We start from the raw sequence: 24,165 nt of genomic DNA on the forward strand, positions 1-24,165 counted from the left end.
TACCAAAACTAGATGAGTATAATACAACAAGATAGCTACATACTACTTCAAACATACATGTAAAAATCCTAAACAATACATTAGTAAACTGAATATAGAAGTGCGTTAAAAGAAAATGTCCCATGCTTGTGTGGGATTTATGCCAAGGATGGTTCCATTTTAGGAAATCATAATTCAGCAGATTTAAAGAGAAGAAAGCCCATGTTACTATCTCGTAAGTACTGATTTTCTAACATAACTCGTAAGGGACAGACTGGGAGTTCGAAATTTGTAGATACTGACAGGCATATGTAGAATAGATAAACAAGACTATACTGTATAGCACAGGGAACTCTATACACGACCTTGTGGTAGCTCACGGTGAAAAAGAATGTGACAATGAATGTATGTTCATGTATAACTGAAAAATTGTGATCTACATTGGAAATTGACACATTATAAACTGACTATACTCAATAAAAAATGTAAAAAAAATTCTTGCTTTAAAAAAAAATTTTGTAATCAGCAAGCAATAGAAGGAAGAAATCTTTAACTTGATAGAGAATATCTATCAGTGACCAAGGGAAAACTCATGTTTAATGAGGTGACATTGGAAGCTTGACAGTTTTTACAATTTAAAAAATGACAAGATTTCCTCCCCAAAATGGAAAATAAAGCCGATGTAAGCTCATCATGGAAAATTTTGAAAATATAGAAAAATAACAAAATAAGGAATATCTGACTGTTTTCAATATCAACATTTCATGCATTTCCTTCCACATTTTTACTCCATTTATATTATTAACTCGGGGGAGGGTATAGCTCAGTGGCAGAGTGCATGCCTAGCATGCACAAGGTCCTGGGTTCAAGCCCCAGTACCTCCACTACATAAATAGATGAATAAACCTAATTACCCTCCCCCACAAAAAGTTAATTCAAAAAAATAATAAATAAATATTTAATATATTATTAACTCAATTGCAATTAATAAGTTATTCCTTGAATATTAAAAAAATACATGTATCTTTTACAAAGCTTAGAAATGTAAACAGTATAAAGCAGACAATGAATCTCTTTCATAATACCATCTCCCAGAAACAATTTAACATTTTGGTGAATTTATTTTTGGATTTTTGTTCTAGGCTTTCTCTTTTTTTTTTTCCCTCACATCATTGACTTCATATCAGGTAACTCATCTTAAATATAATTAACACAGAAATAATCACAGATTCTAGATAAGAAGAGAGCTGGAGGGAAAAATACCTGTCAAAATACATAGGACTGGACTCAGCTTTACTTGATTAAGAAAAGTATCTGTAACTCAGGTCATTCCATATGGATTTTATATACATCTATAATTATTTAAAAAACATGTAAAATTATTTTTTAAAGGTTGCAATGCAAATGGTCATTTGGCCACAAATTAAGCCTTGCTTTGGTGATGGGAAATGAAAGTGCTGAAAGATTCTGCTGGTGGGATGGTGGAGCCAGATGCCCCCTCAGTATGAAAAGGGTGAAGTCTGTAGTTGCTGGGACCTTGCCTGCCAGAGCCTCACCTCTCAGCCCTCAGTCCTCTATGGTACTGCCTTTGGCTAAAGGAAGTGATCTTGACTAAGATCATGCCTCTTTCCCAGAGCAGCCTGCTTTGGGTGGGTGATAGAAGGACCCCTGCCCAACTCTTAAGACCCCCCCACTAAACTTCCCTTTTAGCTGGTGGTATATTTGGAGTCAGCAAGATATATTGTTGCAAATGCACTGCTGCCCAACTTCTTCCTCAGCTCAGTCCTTTCTTTTCCTTGATCCTAAGAGGGCTCTCAAAGCTTCCTGCAATCTCCTTGTCAGAGCTGCTTCCCAGAGATCCTGACCTGCATGAACAATGTTGCACCTTAACCATTGTTCACAGGGTCTGAATAAACACAGCTACTTGGTGTTTAAGAGATGATTACTGTCTGAACTGTAGGATAAAGGATGCGCCCCAGGAAAAAATATTTACTATTTTTTATGATAAACAGAAGTGTCTAGAAGAGAAAGGAGAATGTAGTGCGTTATTACAGTGCCTGGTTTGCTCCAGGAACTAGAGTCCCTCTGGATTCATATATAACTGGTCCAAAACGGTTTAGGAAAGACACAAATGTGTAACTTCCACATTCTTAAATTTATAATTTTGAATCGTATCTATCTGTCTGGAATACATCTTCAAGTAGTTTTTTATTTTTTTCAAGAGATATCTATGGGTTATGCTTTTTATGGTTTTCCATAGACTGAAGTATGCAATTGTCTATCGTGACTTTGTTACTGAGAGTGTCACACAAGGCTGCCAATCTCTGGATCTGTCTGAGCAGTGGCGTGCCAGGACAGGGTGGTGGGAGCAGTCTAAACCAGATGTAGGCAATGAGGAGAAGTGTTGTCTGCAGAAAATGTAAAAACAATAACTAATCCAATTCCATTCCATTGGCTTTTTATTACTGCCATGTGCCAGTAATTTACATAATTTCAGTGACAAAACATTCCTCTTCAACCCCAAATCTTTGGTTGATCTTAATCCAAAACAATTGCTGTGGTTATTGCTCAATTTTAATCATCTCTGTACGTTTCAAAATTAGCACATTTATAGTACCATTACCGACCAGGAGAAAATATTCCCAAATCTTTTATCTGACAAGGGACTCATGCCTAGAATACGTAAGAACTCCTAAAACTCAACATTAAGAAAACTGAACAATCCAGTTAGAAAATGAACAAAACACAGGAAGAGATATTTCACTTGAGAGGATACCAGAATGGCAAATATTCACATGGGAACGTGTACAACATCACTAGTCATTAGGGAAATGCAAACTGAGAAATCACTACACACCAATTAAATAAGAGCTAAAAGGAAAAATAGTGACAATACCAAATGCTGCAAGGACAGAGAGAAACTAGGTGTTTCACACATTGCTGGTGAAAATGTAAAGGGGTACAGTCCCTCTGGAAAACAATTTGGCAATTTCTTGACAAACAACAACTAGATACATACTTAACCATCCAAACCAGCAACTGTATTCCTGGGCAGTTATCCCAGAGAAATGAAAACTTACGTCCACACAAAAACCTGTGCACAATTGTTCTTAGCAGCTTTATCTGTAATAGCCAAGAACAGGAAACAACACAAATGCCCTTCAATCAGGGAATGGTTCAATTAATTGTAGTATATCCATGCCATGGAATACCACTCAGGAATAAAAAGGAACAAACTATCAAAGGAACAAACTATCAATATAGATGCATAACTTGGATAGATCTATAGGACATCATATTCAGTAAAAGAAAAAAAAAGCTAATCTCAAAAGGTTACATGTTATATGATTCCATTTACATAATATTTTCTAAATGTTGGATATGAACAACAGACTAGCATTGGTCACGGGTTAGCAATGGTAGAGGGTGGGGGGTATCACTATATAGGGAGAGCAGGAGGAAGACATTTGTTGTGATGAAATAATTATGTATCCCAATTATGGTGGCGGTCACACAAACCCACCCATGTGACAAAATGGCACAGAACTCTACACACAATGTGCCATTGCCAATTTCCTAGTTTTGATATGCTGTAATTATGTAAGATGTAACCACTAGGAACAATGTGGACCTTTCTCCCTCCTATCTTTAAAAATTCCCATGAATCTATAACTACTTCAAAACAGAAAGTCAAAGAAATTGTCAGGTTTTGCCTAGATTTTTTTAAACTGATTTTGAGTGCAGCATATTGAGGTCTTTTAAATGCTTTAAACACGTGAGAAATTGAGCACTGAAAGCTGGTTTTTCATGCTCAGTGATGCTGGCCTATTCCCAAGAGTTTGTGTCAATCTGGGAAAAGAATCTTCCCTCCAAACATGCTACTTCTGTTACACATTTGTTACACTGAGCCCATCTTGTCAGAATACAACACTTTACTATGGTGTGCCAGAAACTTCATTACAAAATACACAAATTTACACATCTATAAGGCAAAGGTGTGTATTTTTTAATCTGTTGCTCATACATTTCATGAGATACACGTGGTTTATGGTTACATTACTCATATTCAAAACGGAGCCTGCCACATAGCAAGTACTTAATTTTTCTAAATGAGCACATGAACAGGGTAAGTGAACACTTCCCTATCATGTATTTCGTATGGAATTAGGTACTTACATTTCTATTGATTATTGGGAATCAGGCTTGATGCTGTATTTATCAAATAATCAGTCACCATCATTGTCTTCATATTTTGTCTTTTTTAGCTCGTTTTTCAGAGAAACCCTCAAGGACCACTGTGCGTTAAGACTTGCATCTATATTTTACAGAGTCACATATATTTTATACCACTTATGATGTAAATATTTTTAGTTTATTTATTTGTTATGAAGTAAACATTTAATTGAGTATAGCATATATACTAAAACAATCCCAGACAAATCAAAAGTGTGCAGCTTGATTTCTGGTTGGTCTTGATCTTGAATATCTAAATCAGATAAAGATTATATATATTTATATGTTATATATATATTTATACACACATATATATATGGATATCCTACTGGTCTCCTTCTCTGTAGAACTGTCCTAGTACACCCATCACCTCACTTCAATAAGCATGAATCCATGTATAATCGTGTTTAGTTTCTTCCACTTTACTCCTTCAGATTTTTCTGAGCAACCTTCAGATTTTTCTGAGGCAAATTCAAGCCATCATATTTTAACAGAAGAGAACAAATCTGACTCCATATTAGATCTAATCCTTTGGCTCTAACCCTGTGCTGTTTCCTGGGCTTTCTCCTGCTGGTTCTGCACCTTTCATAAAAGAATGTTGCTTAGAGCCTGAAATACACCGGACAGCCCATTCTCAAGGCTCTGACCTTTAAGGATATGAACACTTTAACATTCATATAAAGATAACAAGTTGCAGAACAGAAAATAATGTTTGTTTGTTGAAGTTTACAGGGACACCATGATCTGACCCACGTGGACAGCTACAAGAACAAAGGATTCTAAGAACAAAGAATTCCTACACCAAGAAGTCTGCAACAACCAACCACACCCCTTCCCTTTTTTAATATAAAAGGAGCCTGAATTCTGACTTGGGGAAGGTGGTACTCCAGAACATTAGTCTGCCATTTTCTCAGTCTGCCGGCCTCCAAATACAGTCACTATTCTTTGCCCCACTCCTCACCTCCTGATTTCCTGGCCTGTCGTGTGACAAGCAGAACAAGTTTGGATTTGGTAACAATATCCATCTATCTATCTAAACTAATCTAGTCAGTTTATCTATCTACATATACATACACACACACATACACATATGATGAAAAAATTTTAAAACAGAATCACAATACCACATAACTTTATAACCACAGTATTTTAACATTATCAAATATCCAGTCTCTGAGGAACTATGGTTTTTCTTCAGCTGGGATCCTTAGACCCCCAGGGGTTACAAGAGGTGCTGTAGGGATGGAAATATGCTGAGTGCAGAACAGGAAGAAATCACCAGGTAATACACAAAGCCTGGAAGTCCCATTTCTGTATGTCTGTTTTATAAAATGGGTTTCTAACTGAGATTTTATTGAACGAAATGAAATGGAAATCACTAAATAAGTAATCTGTTTCAAACTGGGGGAAAAATATACACTAAGAGAAGTATACTGGATAATCCTTTACACAATTTCTGGCCTAAAAGACACGTTAACAGTGTTTAAAAATCGAGCTACTCATAACTTCGTACAGAGATAGGGGTAAGTCAGTTACTAATTGTAGCTAGAGTTAATTCATTTCCTTACTGGAGTAGGTGATATATTCACTTCAGTTGTTCTGTGTAAGGACTTTAAGAAACTGGGGGAAGTTTAGCAAGAATTGGCTGCAGAGACAAAAGGAGAATTGTTTTAGAATTCAAAGGCAGGACTTCAATTTCCTTTGAATAGACCCCTTATTGAGTCAGAAGAAATCAGAATAATGCCAGAGGATTATTACAGGAGCAGGTAGTTTTCCCCTGGGAGTGAGAAGCAGAACTATCTAAGATAAATTTTTAAACGTCTGAGAGGTACAAGCAGCAAAACAGCAGGAAATAAAGTGAGAGATTAAGATAAACTAATATTAAGAATCTGAAAAGTATTAGTTATAATAGATTCTAGGTGTGAAGATCAAGATTAGTTTAACTTGCCATTAAAAAGCAAGTGCATAACTTACTACAACAAATTACAAAATGACTCAAGAATTATTTACTTTGATACTTGTCAGAGCAAATTTACATTTACCTGCTTTTAAATGTCAGAAATTATTATTATAGCTAGATAATGAATGCATGAGGTTTTATTGCAACATGCTTTCTACTTTTTTAATTAAAATTTTTCATAATAAAAATTTTTAAAAACAAACTAAAAGACATAAGAGTATGTGGTTATAATCTAAGTAGGTATCGAAACACTAGCCATTCTGAATCTTAGAAGTGACCACTCCCTATATTTGAAAATTAAAATCTGTAATTTTTAATATCAGAAAAAAATATTCACCAAACTGTTAACAGAGAAGGCAGAGAGGCAAATGGAAGAATAAATACTTCTTTTTTTTTTAAATCTATGCTTCTTAATAATACTGGTGGAAACACATTTTCAGAAAATATAGGAATGAAAATACTTTGATGAATGATTCTTTGAATCCTCTGAATTCATGAAAGTATCTTTCAGTCTTAAGTTCAAATAACTGGACCAAGGCTGGAATAGTTATCTTTTAATGAGCACCAACAATTTCACCGAGATAGTTGTATGTACACACATCAGAAGTAATGCACCAATCTGCCAGAGGACCATGTATTTCTGCTTTTCATTCCATTTCTTTCAGTTAAGTTGAGTGTTGCCAGTGAAGTAGAGAACAGACTGGGAGAAAACTTTTGGCTCCAGTTTATTGAGAATCATGATAAAGAATTTAATTCCTAAAAATATAACAAGTACTGTGATAGAAACAGAATTCTCTCATTCACTATTTTTTAAATGATGAGTCACATATTGGTTGGGAGTTTATTTTACGGAGATTATAATCACACAACATAATGCATGATTCAATCATGAGAATGTGCTTTCTTCAATATTACCCTCTCAAAAATTGCAATTGTTCAATTGTCCCCAATCATTCCCATTAGTTTCTATTTCCACCTGCCCCTCACAGGATTTATCAAGACATTGAATCATGCAGTTTTCTGGAATCTTTCATGGGTAATGTGGCCCTTAAAACAAGCTTTTAAAGCCTCCTTGGGTGTTCTGTAGAAGAATTCAAGTCAAAATGTTTGCACTGAAAGATGCCAAAGGTTTTGTTTGTTTGTACTTTTTTGTGGTGGGGAGGTGATTCGATTTATTTATTTATTTTATGAAGAGGTACTGGGGATTGAACCCAGGACCTTGTGCATGCTAAGCATGAGCTATATCCTCCCCCACTAAAGGTTTAGTTCTAGTTCTAGTGTGCAGAATCTGGAGTGAGCAATTGGGAGAAACATGGTGTAAAAGACCCCCAAAACCATTATGGAAAATAAAACTGATGGGAAAAAGAGTTCAGAAACATAAGATAGATTAAAACACAAAATTGCAAATATTAGACACCAGAAACGGTAGACAGAGTCGTCTTTTAGAAGAGAAAGGATTTCATGTGGATCTAGGAGCAGACAATGACGATGGATATTAGGCAAGAGGAAAATACGACCCAAGGCTTAGGGGTGGCAATAGCATGATAAATTCAGGGAAGGGTAAGGCAATCAGCTTAAGAGAATAGCAATTTTCAAAATGCTCTAAAAATCTGGAAGCATTTTTGGGAACTATCAGAGGGATAAGAACAAATGCATTTGATTATTATAAGCAACATTTAGAAAGTTTCAGAAATGTTTCTCTTCCAGAAAAAGGTAATAGAAAAACTGGGAGAGAGAGGGAGACATAGGGAGAAATAGAGGAATCAACATTTATTGAGCCTCTGTTACATTTCAGTTAACCATTGTGCATAAACTATAGTAATTTAAGACTCATATTAACCCCATCAGGTCAATTTTATCCTCTCAGCTTAGTATTTGAGAAGACTGAGGTAAGAGAGCTGATGGTCCTTGCTCACTGTCATACAACTAGGAATATATGGCTCTGGCATCCATTTGGAGGTCTACATGTCTCTAAAACCCATGCATTTTCCACTAAACATACTGCATTAAAGAGAATGATGACAATCATGTACCTCTTATAAAATGAGAAACCATTGATTCTACTGAAGCTGAAAGAAAAAAAAATATGAAAAAGGACTCATGAGGAGGAGATGGTGGAAAGCGGGGTGAAATGGAATGGCTTCCCGGAGCGTGGTGCACTGCAGGTACGGCCGCCAAACAATCCTCACATTCTCACCCATGCATGCCTCTCTCAAATCGTAGGGTTTGCTTCCTCTTGCCTTGCATTTGAGCTGGTCCTGGGGCTTTCTTTGACCAACAGACTATGGCAGCAGAGATGATGTGTGCTTCTGTATTTCCCTTCTTTGGATGCAGCCTCTGTGCAAATTAGCAGACTCAACTACTGAATAATAAAGAGTGACAGTAAGAGATAGAGATAGAGGAAGAGAAACAGGAAAAAGAGAGAGAGAGACCGAGACAACCCCCGGTGAGTCCACCCTCCTCACTGAGGGCACCAGATGTGTGAAGTCCTTTGGGATGCTCCAGCCCTGGCCTACTTCCAAGCTAACAGCAGCTACGCAAGTGGCTCCAGACACCACCACTTGGAACAAAAGAACCACACCAGCTACCCCAAAAGTCACAAGAAATAATAAACTGCTGTTGTTTTCAAGTTCTGGAGAAATCTGTTATGTAGCAAAGGCTGATGGATACACCTTGTTTTGGGATCCAGGAAGGGAGAAAACAAATCACCAGGAAAAGAGGAAAGACAGAGCAATAGGGTAGTGTTACCGTAGTCTCATCTTTGCTCAGATTCCTGAGCCCCCACCTGACATTAAAGAGTCCGTCTACTAAAACACGACTGCTCCCTGGAAGGGACACTCAGCTTCTTAGCAAGGATCAGCTGACAACCAACAGAGCACCAGCATACACCACAGGATAGAGGAAAAGGTTCCAGTTAGCCTGACCCAGAAAGAGGAGTGAAAAAGGTACCAGAGAGAATTTATGACCTTGCAGAGTGCTGGCCCTGCCACATCTAGTTAATACCACTGCCTCCACAACCACCACCAGTCATTAACTGCTTACTGTGACTACAACTGATGTTATACAAATGTTATCCAAACAACATCTGATTTATTTTTTTCTCTAATTCTTGTGGTCACGTTCTAAGGTGGGCACTCGCCCATTTTAATGATAGTGAAACTAAAGCTCAATACGTTTAAACAACTTGCCCAAGTCCTTGCAGTTTACAAGAGGCAGCATGACAGTATTTAGTTCTGCCCAATTCCAAAGCCTTTGTCTTATGCCTTTATCATTCATTTTCTCATAATTTATGTGCACTTTGTTCTTGAGGGCTGTCAAACCCCAAAATTTAAAAATGTGTTGGTAACTGACATTGAAAAATAATTAAGTCCTATAGGAAATTGGTCTGTATCTTAGAATTATAGAATATATTTTAAAAATTACTTAATATGAGAAACAAGTTTATAGGAATGCTAAAGGAGAAATCCAGTAAAGGTGAAAAAATAATTTTAAAAGGTTTGTCTTAATACTCTGTAGCAGTCACAGTTTTATCACAATGATGGTTGGGTGCTGGAAGGATCTGATACTTCTCTCACTGGTATTCCCCAATGTCCTCCATAAAAATCCCTTAGTGCCTTTCTGCTCTGGCAAAGCAAGGTCTTGGCCTTCCTTTGAGTCAGGGAAGGAATAGAACAGGGTATCTATGAGGAACTCAGGCCAGCAAGAAATAGCCAGGAATCAAAGTGCAGGGGTAAAGGAGGCAAAAGGAAGGGCAGAAAACGTATGCCAACTCCCTGTCTACAAGGTCAACAAATAGGTTCCACCTATTCATCTAGTTTTAAAGCATCTATGTATCCTTTGCCAGCCACTGAGCTATGGAGACAGAGATAAATAACTCACATTTCTTGACCTTAAGGAAAAGTAAGCAGTCTGATTTATCCAGACAAAAGGTGTGCTGGGAGGTTCGAAGGTGATCCAGCTAATTCACAGAGGTCCCAAGATAAGGCCCAATTCACTTTCCCTTCTGAGATGTAACTCCATCATTGCTGCTCTGCCTGCAACCTCTGGTTGAAGAACAGAGTCAATAATATGGTCCTGTTTATTACACACAGCGTGACACTGACAACGTGACAGAGAGAGTCTTTGGAAGGTTGCTTTCTGTCTAAGTGATCGGCTTCCTTCGAAAGCCAGGCATAACAATGCACAACTCAAAAATACACAAATTAATTGATTTCAACTCCAATACTCAACTAGCAAAGATGTGGTTTTGTTATTAATATGGTCCCTCTTCTATTTCTTAATGCTATATGTTATAGGGTGGTAGCTTGGCTGCTGTATACCAACGTTTCTTAACCAGAGGAGCTTTTGACAATGTCTGGAGACAGTTTGGGTTGTCAAAACCGGGGTGTGCTACTAGCAACTTGTGGATAGAGACCAGGAATGCTGCTAAAAATTCTGCAATACACAAGACGATCTTCCACCATAAACAATTACCTGAACCAAAATGTCAACAGTGCCAAGGTTGAGAAAACCACCTATATGTCATTTTTTATGTGAACTTTAAAACCTCCTTATATAATCCAATCACTAAATGATGCAACAAATCATACACAAAAGATGATTTATTCCTAAAGAAATTTTTAGGTTTATCTGTCTTTTTCAAAATAAGGAGAGTTGCACAGAAGCCAAATAACTTAAAATCAATAAATTACTTAATTTCTTTTAAATCTTTGGGTCACGCATTCATAATCAGGGTGACACTAAATATTCAGTTCAGGGACAGTCCCCTCTCAGTTGCTTCACATGTCTCCAGTTATGCCCGTGGATTCACCGTATAATGAACTTAAGCCTCTGACAACTTGAGAGTTTCTTTTGAAACAATTCTTACACACATGGGGGCAAACTGTAAGATAGTCTCTTGATTTTTTTGCCCTAAAATAAAAATGATAGCCTCTCACTCACTTGAATCCAAACTTTGAATCTGTAATAATCTCAGTAAAACCTAAGAGAAAAGGTCCTGGATTACTAGCCTTGATTTGATAATTCACTAATTAAATTAGTATTATAAAGATAATTCATTTAGGTCAGGAGACATTTGTTTAAGTGTGCAAAAGACCTATTTTCGAGGCATACTAAAGCATTCCAGGTGGGTCAACCAGGTGGCAAACCACCAACTACTAATACATACTCGTTTTTAGTCATGTATAATGGGTACCCAAATGATCTCCATATGTCAACATTCTACGGTTCTGCCTCTATTTACCATGTGTGAGGTGCCAGGCAGTGCCTCAGGGCCTGTAAGCTTTATGAGACAAGAGCTGGCAACAAATAGCCTCAGTTTATTCAAAGAAAATCTTGGATAGGAACGGTTTGTATAGCTATCACAGAGAGCACAGGCAAGATTTCCCTTTCTCAATACCTGGGCTGTACCTGCCGGTGTCCTGGGTTCCTAAAACTTGGCCTGTCTGACTCTACGGTCTCTCAAACCTCCTTGCACAAACCTGACTTTCCCTATCGTACCTCTTCAGTTAGAAATTGAACCAAAGAAATGGTCATTTCTTTAGCATTTCTGGCACTGACGCCTCATTCCCCAGTTTTAATACTGCACAATACTGTGCCGTGTCTGTTTAGGATTCTAGAACATGACCACTTCCAAGATCACGTGGAGGAGATTTTTTTCTTTCCTCTCTCTCCTCCAGACCAGAAACATGGTCCCCCTGATCTGAGCCCTGACCTACAATTCTGAAGGCCACTGACATTCCTGTGACAATTAAAGTATTATACAAGGTCTTAAGCACAACACCAACTTTATTAGTTCTTAACTAACACATGGTAAGTACTGAATTATAATGACCAAAATAAGACCCACGCTAATAAGACTTTGCAGAGTATCATGCCCAGTGATTAGAAGAGCCATAATTGGGAGCCAGATAGACAGATCTCCGATTCCAAAGCTATTTCCAGTATAAAACGACCTAGTGTTGGGAAAGGTGGTTAATTCATTCTCTAGATCAAGAATCTGCAAACTTCAGCCCACCGACCAGTCATCTTGTTTTTGTAAATAAAGTTTTATTGGAACAGGGCCACATCCATTTATTTACATATTGTCTATGACCGCTTTTTCGCTATAGTGAAAGAATAAAGTAGTTCAGATAGAGACTATCTGGCCCACAAAGCCTAAAATATTTACTATCAGGCCTTTACACAGAAAGTCTGCTGCTCCCTAATCCAGATCAAATGAGAGCAAATGAGAATGGGAATTTCAACTAACCATTTTCCCCAATACATTCCTATTTGAGAACTAACTTGCTGGAGAAGGAGAGTGTATAATGATCCAGCTTAATCAAAACTTTTAAAAATTAAACTTCACATAATTGATCCTAGGTTTCCGCATGTAGGTGGTTTAAAGGAGGGGGGAAAAGCACTCAGTGAGCACAAATGAAGTTCAAATATTTCCCAATTCTATTCATTTCACCATTATGTAACAGCAAACACTCCACAAAATGTAGGGTTTATGAGAATCAAGCCACTTAAGAATTGGTGTTGAAATGCAAACTCCCACTAAATTCAACACAGATACTAAGGTCTATTTTTGTCTTTCTCCTCCCTGAATAGGACCGTAAGTTAACCAGGGACCCTAGGAAACTTCATAGGACCATCTGCAATCTTATGTGTAACACTCCTCAGAAAGTGCTTCTTCCCTTAGCTACAGAGCTATCTACTGCTTTTTTTTTTCCAGTTGAATCTGTGGGAGCATCAGAAAAAAAAGAGTGTGCACTTCAATTTCAAGAACTTAGGCCAAAACAGGAGTTTTTTTCCTGGATATAATACTGCATTTGGCAAACACACTGAGCGTTCCCTTCCTCTGGCGAGCTCGGACTGAAGATGCAGAAAATAGGGTCATTGGTTCAATATCTCTAAAGATGGTCTGTGACCTGGCATACGACAAGCCTTCCTGACATGAATGATTATGGAATTATAGATCCTTGCCATTAAAAAGAAGCCTCAGAAATTATCTAGACTAATTGTGTTACACTGTAGCTGGAGAAACAGCAATTAGGAGAGGCAAATGCCCGGCCTAAGCTGACACTGCTAGCTAGTGGCAGAGATGGGGTCGGACTTGTGACTCCTGGGACCATTTTACTGTATTACAGAGTTAGCTAGCTGACCTGCCCCAGATAAGACTGTGAAATAGAGAAAAGCTGTCCTCAGACAACCAGAAATAGTCCCATGCCTTGACAGGACCCACCCACCACTGAATGAAGAATAGAAATCAACTCCTTAGCGTGACCTACAATTGGAGGCCTGAACTTCCTCTGTGTTCTCCACTCAAGGCAACCGCTCATATTGCTGGAGCTCTAGAACAGCTCACGGGCCAGCATGTCCTCAGAAGCCCAAGAAGCCAAGGACAATCCTGGAGAAAAAGTGTCCTCAGGAAAACCTGGGCACCAGAACTCATCCAGTCCCAAAAGAACAGGGATCTGGAATAAGAAGAAGGAGGCCCCATCCTGACTACTAAAGGTAGTCTTGAGCTGATTCCAGCCAATGGCCATGTGTCTTTTCACAGAAGCTGAGGCTAGAAGGGAACTTATGGAACATCTTACCCAGTTTCAATTGTATGGCCCAGAAAAGTGGTGAAGAAGCAAGCTCCTTGAGCTCATTTTAATACTGCACAAAACCTAGGAGGAGTCATTTTTATTCATCCTGGTACCCCCAAGAGCCGTATTTCTATCATACTCTCCTAACCTAGACTTTATCTAGAGTAATATTTGTGCTGATATCACAAAACCAGGAGCTCTGATTAGCTGCTGATGACATCAGAAGGATTTCCATGAAGTGATGGATTATGCACAAACATGCCAAATAGTCATCGTTCCCATTCTTTTTAATAAGATGAATGTAAGGGGAAGGGATAGATATGTGGCATATTCAGAGTATGTAAGAGGAAACTCCAGCCCAAGCCTGGGAGAGAATTAAACGCCAACCCGAGGGTCCGTAACTTGCCAAGTTTCCCACCCCTAAGGCAGTGTCCCTTCCACTATGGTGTGTTATATCAGTTAGAATCTGCTACAGCAAACCGGTCACGAAGCCCTGCTTCCCTCAAGTTCTGAATAACAAGAAAAAGTAGAGGGGATAGAGATCGAAGTCATTTATTTCTTTTTATGCCATAGATTTATCTATAGACACTCACACTGCTGGAATGTATGACTTCAAATAAAGAAGTGAAAGTTTAACGCACTAGTAAAGTTAACCTAAGTCTGTATGTAATTTGAAGTACACTGAGCAAGAATTCTGGTTTAGCATAGATTCAGCTGACTTCCAAAATGAGTCAATTAATATCATACAATAGCTAAGTGCAAAACACCGCAGAAGAATTTGAAAAAGTCAGTCCTTATGTCTAAAAATTCACCTTTTTATCTAGAAGAATAAATCTACCCTATACAGTTGAGATGCTTTTTGCAGAAACTGACAAAAAAAAATCCCACTCAAATTGGCTGAAGAGGGAGAAAAAAAAATTTGGTCCAGGCTCTGAGTTAACTCCATTCTCAGAAAGGTTCTAAGAATTTCTGCCATCTCAGTTTCAACTTTAGCCAGAAAGGACGTACGCCTGCATCTCATGTCTCCTTGGCTCTGGTGGGTTTGTGTGTCTAACCCTGGATTAATTTCTGCATCAGGGGTGTACAGCCCTGGTTGGCCAGGCATGAGTCAGACATACCTGGAGTCTGGGAGGGATGGATAAAGTTCCATCAGAACTATGGTCTGGGAGTGGAGAAAGAGGAGATCCCCTTTTCTCAAATATGTTACCCAGAGTAGGGCCAATACATCAACGATGGCCAGGAGACAAAAAATGCCCATGAAAACACACACAGTAAAAATGATTAAAAATGTATCTCCCTTGCAAAGTAGGACAAATGAAAGGCACAAGTGCAGAGCGGTTAATAGTGTGGGCTCTGGAACCAACCTGCACAGGTTCCAAACCTCATTCCACCACTTGTTAACTGTGTGAGCTTAGGCAGGTTACTTACCCTTCTTGGGCTTTAATGTATCCACCTCTAAAAATAGAGATGATAATAATATCTACTCAAAAGTATTCTGTGATAATTAAATAAGATAAAACCTATAAGTGCTTAGAACAATCCCTGGCACGTGGTAACCACTCAATCTGTGCTAAGTGTCATGATTATGAGTATTATTGTATATGAGAGGCAAACATGATGAGTTTTATAAAATCTCAGAGGAGGGAGAGACACTTACAAAGGATTAAGGATGTGCTGCACCTGTGGACCTGCACTGAACAGGGAAGACTGGGTCATTGTCGTAGTAGAAGGGTGAGGAGATGACACCAGGCCCATGGGTAAGGATGGCAAAGAGCAGAAGTCACAGTAGACCAACCCATCTGACTAGAGTGCAGAGTGAAACTGTAACCAGGTCTTCACTGCCAAGATTTTTTCAAAAACGCTGGGCGTAGGTTAATCTGCCGGGTTGTGCTCCTCCTAAAATGGAACTGAAAAAAAACTATTGCTTTCAGTTTGGATTTACTGGTCTTGTATTGTGAAACAATTCTGTATCTTCTTCTGTTTTATTCAAGCCATTCACTAAGAAAAATTTTATATGTCAACATCCTTATATGATTTTTGTGACACACTCATAAAATTACTCTATTAATTAACAGACTGAAACTTAAAAACCTTTGAACTCGAGAACAGCAATCTACCTTGCCAATATGGATGTGTTGATCTAAGGGTTATTATTCTGTTTTCAAAAAGCCGTTACCCTACTGATGGGTCTCATCTCCTCCAGACCTGCTAATCTCTTTCTCATAGCCCCTCCCCGGAGACCTCCTAAAAGCAATGCTGAGACTACGCTGGCACCTTGATCTCAGACTCCGCAGCCCCCAGAACCACGAGAAATATGTGTCTGCTGCTTAAGGTGCCAGACTATGGTGTTTCGCTACAGCAACCCAAGCATCCTAAGACAGGACTCATTGGGATTAAAACATTTTTTATTGATTCTTTGATCATTTGAATATTTCAGCGGCAGTGGAACTGAATTTCATGTGACATTCTAGATTTCACTCAACTATAAACATTATGATGGTCCCACGAAGTTTTATTTTGTTGAGCTGAAATATCCTTCTTCCCAAAGGTAACTGATTAGATTCCAATCAGGCAATAGGACTCCTCAGGACTTAGGTCAGGTCAGGGGGAAGTCCACCTAAGGCTGTTTTGCACAGATTAGCTACAGGTCTGCTGGTATTGTAACAGAAAAGAACAAGTCTGACTCCATATTAGATCTGTTCCTTTGGCTGTAACCCTGTGCTCTGTTTCCTGGGCTTAGTCTTGCCGGTTCTACACCTTTTGTAAAAGACTGTTGCCTAGAGCCTGTTGCCTTGTCCTGAAACAGGACAGCCCATTCTCAAGGCTCTGACCTTTAAGGGTATTAACACTTTCCCATTCATATAAGGAAAAAAAAGCTGCAAAATAGAAAATAACATTTGTTTTGTTAGAAGTTTACTGGGACACCATGACCTGATCCACACGGACAGCTGAAAGAATAAAGGATTCTGACACCAAGAATTTTGCACCAACCAACCACACCCCCCTCTCCTTTTAGTACAAAAGAAGCCTCAATTCTAAGTCCAAGAAGATGGTTCTCCAGGACATTAGTCTGCCATCTTCTCGATCGGCCAGCTTTCTGAATAAAGTCGTTATTCTTTGCCCTAACATCTCCTCTCCCAATGTACTGGCCTGTCATGTGGTGGGCAGAATGAGTTTGGACTCATTAATAGTGTTAAGATATAAAGTCTAATTATCATTTGAAAAAAATTGAGGGAAAATTCCCTGTCTAATGTCTTAGAGAACCTCTAAGCTTTGCAGGATAGCCCTACTAATTGTGGAAACAATTTTTTTTTTAATTGAGGAAACACTTGGAAAATGGACCTTTATGTTGATCGTTGAAGGACACAGGTGATCTATAATATTTAATACTCAAAATGATATCACATCTCCTGACAGGTAGCCTGAATCAAGTGAGCCATGTACTGACACCTTGCACATTTCTTCACTTTATAGGTAAGAATGATGGGCCACGAGTCCAGCCCTGGGACTACTGGTCCCGTGCTCTGGCCACCATCTAATCTGCATGCATATTTGCCATGCTTTTGCTCATTCTTCCAAATGAAGTGTTTCCTTTTGGCTTTGAAGTCAGACCTGGGATGGATCCTTAGACACTCACTACCTGCAGGGCCTTACAACAGGCTTAGATGGGAGACGGCTGGCGAAAACACCTATCATCCTGCCTCCTGGCACATAGTTAAGTGTTCAACACCCACTCTTTCCCTGCAGAGAACTCCTGGTTCCATTAAGACAGTTGAATCTTTGCTCCCTTACTCTTCTTCATATACGGCCACTTTTGAATGCTGTTCTTCCCTTTGAGTAATGTGTTGTTTTTCCTAATATGATGAGCCATCTCATCAACTGAAGTATCTCACAGAGATAAAAGGGAAGTGTTTATTGTTTCTTTTTATGTTTTTCCTAAGATTTCAAGAAATTTATCACTCATTAAAAAATTAGAGCAGATTTACATGAGTAGCTGATGGAACCCAAGGTGGATTAATAATTTCTTGGTGACGCTAATGGTTAATTAGGCATGCATATTTGTACTAGAAAAGAAAAAAATCTGACTCCATATTAGATCTGTTCCTTTGGTTTTAACCTTCTGCCTTGTTTTCTAGGCTGAGTCTTGCTAGCTCTGCACTTTTTATAAAACAGTGTTGCCTATAGCCTGAAATACACAGGATAGCCTATTCTCAAGGCTCTGATCTTTAAGGATATTAACGGTTCTGCATTCACATAAAGATAACAAGCTGCAGAATAGAAAATAACCTTTGTTTTGTTGGAGGTTTTACAGTGGCACCATGACCTGACCCACGTGGACAGCTGCAAGGACAAAGGATTCCAAGAACAAAGAATTCTTACACCAACAAGTATGCAACAATCAACCACATCCCCTCCCCTTTTTAGTATAAAAAGAGCCTGAATCCTAAGTCCAAGAAGATGATTCTCAAGGACACCAGTCTGCCATCTTCTTGGTCTTCCGGTTTTCTGAATAAAGTCTCTGTTCCTTGCCCCAACACCTCGTCTCCAGATTTATTGGCCTGTCGTGCCATGAGCAGAATGAGTTTGGCTCGATAACATATCCTTTTTCAAAAAAATTATCAATCAGGCCTCGCCCAACGCATCTCTCCTCTCAGCGGCAGCCGCTCTCCCGGCCTTGAACCGGCTCTGTGAGATTAGGGTCCAAACGCTAACTATGCGGCACCTCCTCCTACCTCAAGGTGTTGGGAGACAGCTCACACCAGTCCTCGTGCCCTTCCGAGGCCTGAGGCGCGGGCAGCTTGTGCTCGCAGTCGCTGTCCGCTGCAATGTGACCTCCTCCTCCCGACTCGTCCCTTGGCCAGGGCCTGGCCTACCTTGGTCTCCGGCGTCCGACGGGCTGGACCCGAGTCAGGCGTCGGAGAGCACACACGAGGACAAAAGCTTGTGCACCAACGAGAAGAAGCCACTGCAGGGCCTCAACCACAGCTTCCCCGCGTTCACAGAGAAGAGGCACCAGCGGGAGACGCAGAACCCCGCGCCTGCGCGTTGGCGACCTGCGCACGCAGCTGGAGGAAGCGAGCTCGGCGCACGCGCAGGCCCCGCTGGAGCGCGACAGGCTGGCAGTTAGGGCGCAGTGATTGCAGGCGCGCTGCCTGGAGGAGAGAGATCGGCGCGCAGGCGCAGCAATGCGACATGGACGGTGCTATGGATCTGGAGAAGAAGGTGGAGCCACTGCTGGTACGAGCTGGCCTTGGTGCGTGCTGTGCACGACGAGGAGGTGGCCCAGCTTCTGGCCACGCTGCCGGCCTCATCGCAGGCCGCGGCCGAGGTGAACGTGGCTGTGGCCAAACCAGACCTGAGTTCGGCGCTGCGGGAGAGCCACGCCCAGGATGAGTCCCTGGCCGCCAAGAACCTGCAGTCAGCGGAGGTTTGGTACAAGGCCAAGTTTGCCAACCTGAACGAGCAGGCGGCGCGCAGCACTGAGGCCATCCGGCCCAGCAGCGGGGAGATGCACCAGTACCGGCGCCGGCTGCAGGCACGCACCATCGAGTTCCAGGGGCTGCGTGGGGCCAACGAGCCCCTGGAGAGGCAGATCCTGGAGCTGGAAGAGCAGCACAGTGCCGAGGTGGCTGGCTACCAGAAGAACATTGTGCAGCTGGAGAATGATCTGAGGTACACCATGAGTGAGATGGAACGCCACCTTAGGGAATACCGGGACCTGCTCAGTGTCAAAATGGCGCTTGACATTGAACTAGCATCTTTCAGGAAACTGCTGGAAGGTGAACAGACACGTTTCAGCACCAGTGGATCAAGCATTTAAGGGCTGAATCCACTTCCCAATCCAAGGTATCTGCTCCTATCTAGAATCCTCAGCTCTACCACCAACAAAGTCTCATCCACTGGGCGGTCTCTTAAGAAAGAGGAGAAGGAAAAGGAGGCTTCTAAGGTAGCCTCTAGGAAAACCACCCAGACAGAGTAAAGTTTTAAAGAAATATTGGAGGAGACAGTAATATCTACTAAGAAAACCGAGAAATCAAATAAAGGAGAAAGTACCATTTCAAGCCCAAAAATATAGTTCTGTTACTTAAAAAAAGCCAATGCTTAAGAGGGGGTAATATACATTTGACTTGTTAAACAGCGTATTCCTGATCCAAAACACCAGTCACCACTATACAGTGTCTTCAAGACTTCAGTCTCATATTTAGCATTACATACTTTCTCTAATAAGAAAACCACACCTTAGATTGGAGCAAACTGCAGTCCTAGAGCAATCACAGAGGAGTTATCTAAGAATTCAGCTTTCTGACCTAACACTCAGGCTAGATGATTCAGATACAGAGGAAATACAAACTAAGGTGCTAAATCTGTGATCATCATCACTTTGCTATGAGCTGAAATTAAAACCTGTATTCATTCACTATACCCAGCCACTACCCTGCTATATAATCTCACCCTAGATACCTAAAACATAAGCTCACTGCCAAAGATAAGCCCACAGTTCACAGCCAACACCACGCTGGTAGAGCTGTTTCACACAGGATAGGTGTTTGTGTAATGAATACTTGTCCTCTCACCACCCTCAATCCCATATAACCTTTCCTCCCATTCAGAAAAAGGCTAGTGTAATATTCATCCCTTTTAAATACATTTAGGTTCTTCTCCAAAGAACTTGTCTCCCTTAGGTCTCTTAGTCTCTGCTCAGTAGGTAGAATTAGATGCATGTTAACCATTTCTATGATTGTAATAACTTCTCCCCGCCCATTTCATATCCTAATTCTGTAGTTTAAAAAGGGGCAGTGATACGTTTCAAGGGTTGCCCCCCAACAAATAAAATAATGAAAAGCATCTCTAGATTTTAGTCTCTCAGCTTATTCAAGTCCATTTAATTAGGAGAAAGGAATACTTTATTAAGAATGTAGCTTTTCATCTTAAGTTTGGAAGCACAGTCATAGTTGATCCCAAACCATGATTAAGCTGATCTTAGATATAATAGTATAATCTAGAAGAGGTGGGTATTTGTATGAAGGGGGAAACCCAAGGCCTCATTTATCTGTGTCAGTTCATTTGCGGTGGTAGCGAATTAGCTGTTTCATGCCCTTGCCCTTAGACAAATCCACATACTCCCCTTCCCACTAGTCCAGGTCCTAAAGAGGCCTTGTTTTCACTCCTATGCCTTTTAAGAGTGTTAAGTGTAGAATGTGTTATCACCAGGACACAGTGGTACTGCCCCAAAGGAAAAGAAGTCACTTTTGAGCAATCAACACCATCAGCAAGTACGAAAAAGAAACCTTTCTCTTTTCTAAGAGTTTTGACCTGCGGTTTTCCTACTGCTGCACGGTTGGTGGGGTCTCCCTTCCCTGCTGGAAAGGAAGAGACAGATCAGAGAAGGGCACACAGGCTCCTGCTCACATGCAAAGAAGTAGGTTCTGGAGAGTCCAGTTTTCATCCGCCCTGCAGTGTAGCAGCTGCGTTGCCCGGTCTTCCAGGTGCGCCCAGTTTGATGCAGGATTTGGTTCTCTGCCAGAGTCACTTCCACCAGATCTAACGAGTTACTATGTTTCTGTCATATCTCTCCACTAAGAGTTCCGTGCTGATGAGGATGTGATGCTTTTACTGAGCTTTCCTATCCTAGTACCTGCTTCAGCTGTTCAAGGAACTTGAAAGAATAGTTTTGTCTTCTTCCTTTCCCTTACTCCATCCCTGTCTTTACTCCCCACACTTACTGTAAAACATCAGTAAAATAAGAATTAACAGTCACATGAATTCCATCAAAAAAAATCAATCGCTTATATTTGAAATCTTAAAAAAAAAATGATATAAATGAACTTACTTACAAAACAAATAGACATACATACATAGAAAACAAACTTACGGTTACCAAAGGGGAAAAGGGGGGCGAGGAATAAATTAGGAATTTGAGATTAATATACACACACTACTATATATAAAATAGATAACCAACGAGAACCTACAGTCTAGCACAGGGAACTATACTCAGTATCTTGTAATAACCTATAATGGAAAAGAATCTCAAGAAGAATATATATAGATACACATATTTATGTATATCGCTGAGTCACTTTACACCTAAAACTAACACAACACTGTAAGTCAACTATACTTCAATTTAAAAATAAATAAATAATAAATACATCAAATGCATATGGCTGTACATAACCCAGAAGTTCTTAGAAAACCAGAAGTTCTTAGATCCTCTCCTCCCATTTTTTTTTTCCTGCGCCAGAAACAAAATATTTCCAGTCTTTTGGCCATTTCATTTTCAGTAATCACCTCCTTACAAATAACATGTCTATATTGTCACTTCCTTGATTTTCCAGTTCTAGGCACTATTGACTTGTTTCTCGCTGTAACAGGTGAGAATTCCGTTCGCTGTGATAGGGAGTTCACGCACTACTTGTGGCGACAGCTTGCCCATAATGATTGGTCAGTGTGTGTCCAGGCCCCGCCCCCAACTCAGAAAGGCCATCCCAGCTGGAAAGGTTTCTCGCTGCTCTGTTAGGACCCAAAGCCTTCTGCTCAGTCCTGCTTGCTTGCTTTCCTGCACAGATGTTGATCCCACTGATACTTGCTTCCCACAGAACTTGGATAGTTTGGGAAAGGAAGTTGTCTGGTTGCACATATTAGGGGAGGAAATCTGAATCTAGTTGCTTCTTAAAAATACTTTCAAATTATCTTTCTGGGTTCAGCTTTACCATCATTGTCACTTTCAGAGGCATCTATTCTTAAGCTTTTGGAAGGTTCTGTAGTGGAAATTGCCTTGTTTCTTCGCTTTTTCCACTGCTGGTTAGGGTTTAGTTTTCTTAGATCCAATTAAGTCAGTTCACACATCGATTCTGTTGCTGTCATCTTTCCTGTTATCTGTGACCTGCGGGTTTTTGTCTTTAAAACAATCTCTTCACTGCTGTTTCAGTGATACTTTTGGAAATGTATGCATTTAATCTGCCAGTGTCTTGACATAGACTTCACTCTGCGTCTAGAACTTCTGACGTTTTTATTTGCAAGCCATATTGTACGGAAAATAGAAACACTTCATCATTAAAGCTTTCTGGTTGCACTTATTCAGGAGAGTGAGTCAAAAAGGGATTGTGTGTCTTGAAATTTGATATATTCTTGAGGAAGTAAGTGATGGGAAACTCTCAGATTGAGGTTCAGTATGGAAGGAGTTATTACAGGATTTGCAATTACAAGATGATATAAATGACTGAATGTAGATCAAAATAACAGACATTATCTCAAGGATCATGGTGGCTTATGACTTGAGTGACAGTCATAATTATTTTTAACAGCCAAACTGGTGGGGTAGAATACATCAAATGCAGGCACTTAAAAGCTGTCTTTTCATTGAACTCAGTATGATGAGATATAATATGCAACAGTGTATACCATTCTAGACACGAAAGAAGTAGAATGTACTTCAGGAGGGCTTAGAGGAAAATGGCAGATATGATTAAAGGGCTGGGAATAGGCAGATCCTAAGTGTAAGCAGAACACACAGTTTATTCAGAGGAGAAGAATTAGATGGTTTTCTAATGGCCCTAAAGCATATAAAGCAGTCTCATTCGTCTTCACATTTGAAGTGTTTTTTCTGAGAAAATTTAATGGGATAATTGATGGGTAAGGTACTTTACTGATAGTAGGCCATTCAGTGCTAGTTTTCTTCCTTCTTAAAGGATCCAAGCATGACAAAGTGGTCTTTAACTTCAACAAGAAGGAATTAATTTTTACTTAATTTACTTAATTTTAATTAAGTATTCCCTGGCGGTGAGGATTACAGTAGGATAAATTGATTGCTTTAAAAACTAGTATTTACATCGAAAAAGGGATGGATGGAAAGAGGTCAATGAATGTATGAAGGTAGTTTTCCTTGCACAGTGAACCTAGGAATGATATATTTCCTTATTTCTTCAACTTTCTTTTATATTTCCCTCATTTTTTACATAATTTTTCATAAATGACCAGGTAATATTTTCTAATGGATACAAACTGACACCACTTGTGTTTTAAATTACAACATGATTTGTGGATATAATCCTTTTCACTGTGATGTAGAGGCCTTATAATATGAAGATTACAGGTCAAACTCAAGCTAAACAAGGCTTGGGTTTGAGTAACAGCCTTGCCACTAAGTGGTTTTGTGAACTTGGGCACGGTACCTAACTTTTGAAAACACTGATGAAAATATTCCTTATACCATAGGGTTGTTGAAAGGATTAAATTAATGAACATATGGAAAGCATTTAGAAAAATTCTGACTTACAATAAGCACTCAATAAATGGTAGACATCATTTTTATTCCAAAAGACGTTTAAGGTGCTTTTAAAACTATGTTATGGAGGTTTTTAAAAATAAGAAAAAGAATTTAGGTAGAGGATAGAAAATAAGCTCAAAAGAGCT

At 39.7% G+C, this 24,165-nt stretch overlaps 1 protein-coding gene and 1 pseudogene across 1 annotated transcript in view; one reads left to right on the plus strand and one right to left on the minus strand.

The window, feature by feature from the left end:
• Nucleotides 1-24,165, minus strand: part of KCNH8 (potassium voltage-gated channel subfamily H member 8) — a 353,249-nt gene that overhangs the window by 172,252 nt on the left and 156,832 nt on the right. The gene's annotated exons all lie outside the window — the stretch shown is intronic.
• Nucleotides 18,582-19,930, plus strand: LOC102516253 (annotated as a pseudogene).

Source organism: Camelus ferus, chromosome 1 (assembly GCF_009834535.1).
Source record: "Camelus ferus isolate YT-003-E chromosome 1, BCGSAC_Cfer_1.0, whole genome shotgun sequence".
Lineage (NCBI taxonomy): Eukaryota > Metazoa > Chordata > Mammalia > Artiodactyla > Camelidae > Camelus > Camelus ferus.